Source organism: Myotis brandtii, unplaced genomic scaffold (genome assembly GCF_000412655.1).
Source record: "Myotis brandtii unplaced genomic scaffold, ASM41265v1 scaffold1018, whole genome shotgun sequence".
NCBI classification, from domain to species: Eukaryota; Metazoa; Chordata; class Mammalia; order Chiroptera; family Vespertilionidae; genus Myotis; species Myotis brandtii.
In genome coordinates, this window is record NW_005353397.1 from 301,363 (window position 1) to 305,334 (window position 3,972).

The 3,972-nt window shown below is 40.3% G+C and overlaps 1 protein-coding gene across 1 annotated transcript in view; it reads left to right on the forward strand.

The window, feature by feature from the left end:
* The first annotated feature begins 2 nt into the window (after positions 1–2).
* CCDC122 (coiled-coil domain containing 122) overlaps positions 3–3,972 on the forward strand; it is a 36,818-nt gene continuing 32,848 nt past the window's right edge. The window contains exon 1 of the mRNA XM_005853251.2: positions 3–21. The gene's annotated coding sequence lies outside the window, so the exon portion shown is untranslated. The remainder of the gene's footprint in view (positions 22–3,972) is intronic.

Here is a 3,972-nt window from a genome sequence, read left to right on the forward strand (position 1 = left end):
CGGCGGTGCGGGCGCCTCCAGGTCTCGGGTTGGACCCTGGTCGGGGTGGGCGGGAGGCAGCTGCCCATTGGCGTTTCTGTCTCACGTGGATGTTTCTCTGTCTCCCTCTCCCTTCCTCTCTAAAAATCAATGAGAACATATCCTCAGGTGAGGATTAAAATAAATAAAAATATGTGCCGCTAGTAGAAAATTAGAAGCTACTAACCATTAAAATTGTGATAAAGGTGCAAGTTAGCATACCCTATCAGCCCCAAAGAGTATAACATCCATTTATTTTAAAAAATGAAACATGTGGAAGACGGATGCTGTGGTAAAGAGTAGGAGAAAGGATATTTTCAGTGGAACTGGCCATGATGGGAGGCAGAGATGCCTTTTATTTTATAGTCGCTCAGGTGATAAGGGCAGGAGAAGCTTTACCTGAAGGAGAAAGAATCTTGCATATCTGGGAGTTGAGAACAGCATTTGGAGGGGACAAGTGCTTCTATTTCAGTGGTTCTCAACCTTCCTAATGCCGCGACCCTTTAATACAGTTCCTCATGTTGTGGTGACCCCCAATTTCATTGTTACAAATTGAACATAATTAAAGCAGTGATGAATCACAAAAACAATATGTAATTATTTATGTGTTTTCCGATTGTCTTAGGCAACCCCTGTGAAAGGGTCCTTCGACCCCCAAAGGGGTGGCGACCCAATTAGAGAATGGGATCACTAGCCCAGAATAGGAGGTCTTTTGTGGTGAGCCGGCATGGCCATGGCATACTCAGCCCCACGGCGCCTTATGTGCCACGCCAGCTCAGCCTGGTTCAGTGACCCTGAGTGGGGGTGGCGATAGGCTTAGAAAAGACAAGAGAATGAGCTGGGTCTCACAAGCCGTGTCTTTATTTTACAGCAGATGCCACAAGGCAAAGTAGGGGCGTGACCAAGATGTTTACAGCATTCTCATTGGTTTCAATCCTACTCAACTACATGCACCTGAACTCTATCACTCAGGCACGTGGGGCCACGTGTTTGGACCAGATTCAAGCTTACAACTACAGCTGTTGGCTATAATTGTGCTGGGAAGGCTCTGCCCTGCAAGCTGGGACTTGCACGTGGCAATGAGAGGACTGTGCCCTCTCCTCAGTCCAAGGCTTGAACCTGTCCAAAACACTATAGCCGCGCCCCACAGTCTTTTAGTTACAAAGCCAGTTTAACACATTTATCCGTTTTTATAGACAATGGTGGGAATTAATTTTCTTTCATGTTACAATAGTGACAGATTTTTTTAAAAACATTTCAATGTAGAGAAGCTGTCAGGGAAGAGAGAATTTGTCATCCTATTTTATTGACATACTGTTTCCTTTCATCTGGTCCTACTGCTCATCTTCTAACACTCTCTTACCTCATCTCCAGTCACCAACTGCCATGGTTCTCAATCCTGGCTGCACATCAGAATGACAAGTAGAACTTTAAAAAAATAAATCCAGCCCTAGCTGGTTTGGCTCAGTGGTTGGATTATTGGCCCATGGACTGAAGGGTCCTGGGTTTGATTCGGGTCAAGCTCGGTTGCTGGCCCAATCCCTGGCCCTGGTCAGTGTGCAGGCAGGAGGCAACCAATCTATATGTCTCTCTCACATCAGTGTTTCTCTCTCTGTCTCTTCCCCTCCCTTCCACTCTAAAAATCAATGGAAAAAATACTCTCTGGTGAGGATTAACACTCAATCAATCAGTAAATAAATATGTAAATCCAGGGACTCCACTCCAGATATACATTTGAAACAATCTCTGGTGGTCAAGTCTAGGCATGTTTTGCTTTCTTTTGTTTTAATCTCTACAGATGATTCATATGCATAATTCGTTTTGAAAAAACAACTTCCCCATTCCCAAGCCACTCAAACTCAAGGCTGTTCCTTGGGAGGGCCACATGATTTCACCCTTTACATATGCTATTTCTTCACTTAAAATACTCTTCTCTCTTTTTAAAAAATTTATCTTTATTGTTGAAAGTATTACAGATGTCCCTTCCCCCCCATTGGTTCCCTCCACTTATTTAACTGTTACTTGTTCAAGACCCTTCAAGTTCAAACATAACCTTCCTTGAATTCCCATTTCCTCACCAAGTGGAATCAATTGCTTCTTTAGCATTTTGTTCATCCAGAAGAAGCCCTCTCATAGATGTGGCATGGACCTATAGCCAAGCAATAAATTGAAAAAAAAAATAAACACTGAATTGTACACTATCTTTTGTAAGGATAAACATGCTGGTTTATAAATTATGTCTAAATAAATCTGTTTAAAAGGAAGTCAGTCAAACCAGAGAGTCATGAGAAAGTATAACATAAATACCATAAATATTTTGTTTTATCCTAAAACAACTGTTTGCTCATTTGTCACTAGATTGAGAAAGCCAAGGCCTTTTCTTTATACATGGCCTGCTGAGTAGAGTTCTGCATTGTATCTCTTGCATAAACTATGCCTCTAAACCATCAGTTAAGCTATCCCAAGATTTTCTTCCTTTAAGAGGAAAATACCTTAAAGACACTTGTGAAGCTGAGTAAGATCTCTTTTTTATAATCTTTCATAGTATCTAACATTCAAAAAACTCACCTTTATTGGGTGTTGCCAAAATATTAAACATAGATTTTAAAGAAACAACAAACTTTATTTCCACACTATTTCATTGGTTTCTATAACATTTAATTAAATTGTGAAAGCACAGTAATAAGTACAACTGACATAAACAGGTTTGGGAAAAACACAAGTAACCCCTCAGAGTGTACAAATCAATTGGTTAGGAGCAGAACTGGGCAGACTCTCCACAAAGGACCTTCTTAACCATTTAGCATTAAGCATAATATGGGAATTAGCAGCTTATGATTTATAAAATAAATGGAATGAGTTAATTGCTTAGAGATTGTTATTAGACTTAGTATTTCCCTTACCTCCTACATTTTAATTATTTGACTATGCGTCTGTCTCCTTCATAGAGACTTAGAGCACTTCGATGGCAGAGATAGTGCCTGGCTGTTACGGGGAACTATTAGGGAAATCCCCAGACATTCTCATATTACCATGTAAATCTCACGAGAAGTGGAATTTAAAAAATCTAAACAGTTGTTTTTAAGCCATTTACATTAAGGTCTATGGGTACTTCCAGAAAAAGACATATAACATGCAAATTTTTTTGTTACAAGCTCTGTTATTTTCCTAAGGTTGCCATAACAAATTACCTCAGATTAGTTGGCTGTAAATGATAAAAATGTATTCTCTCATAGTTATGGAGGCAGTAGTCTCAAATCAAGGTGTTGTCAGGACCCTGCTCCCTTCAAAGGTTTCCATGCTTCTTCTAGTTTCTGGTGGCTCCATGACTTAGGGCTCTATGGCTTCATCCTTACATGGTCTACTTTCCTGTGTGTCTGAGTATCAAATCTCCCTCTATTTTTCTTGAATAAGGAGATGAGTATGGAAATAAAGAAAGGCCCACCATATAAGAACAAAAGTTATTAATTCACAGCTTGCTGGAGCAAAGGAGCCAGCCACCATCACTTACATTTTGGCAGAGACTCAAAGGCAGACAGAGAACTGGGAAAGCTGTATAGTGGAAAAAGGTAAATCTTCAAGTATGCCCTGATTGGAGGTGGTTGGCATAGGTAAGCTGTAGGTGGACTAACTAAAAGCAGGAGGTCCTATATGATTGGTTAAGGATACATATTTGTTTTTGTCTGGTTGATCCCAAGGTGGAAGTGGGGACAAAAATTAGGGAAGCTGTCAGTTATTAATCAAGCACTGGCCTTTTGGAGCCAACTGTTAGAGAGGTTGTTTCGTTTTCTCAATCGTTATTAGAGATTGTGGTCTTCCTACAAATCTGATTTACAGATTAACAAAATGGCTTCTTGTGCTGGTTACTTTAGATGATAGATGGGTGAGTGGAGGTTTCCTGGGTTGGTTGCTTCAGGGTGTGGGTCATAGTTCTATTTTTATATTATTTAAAAT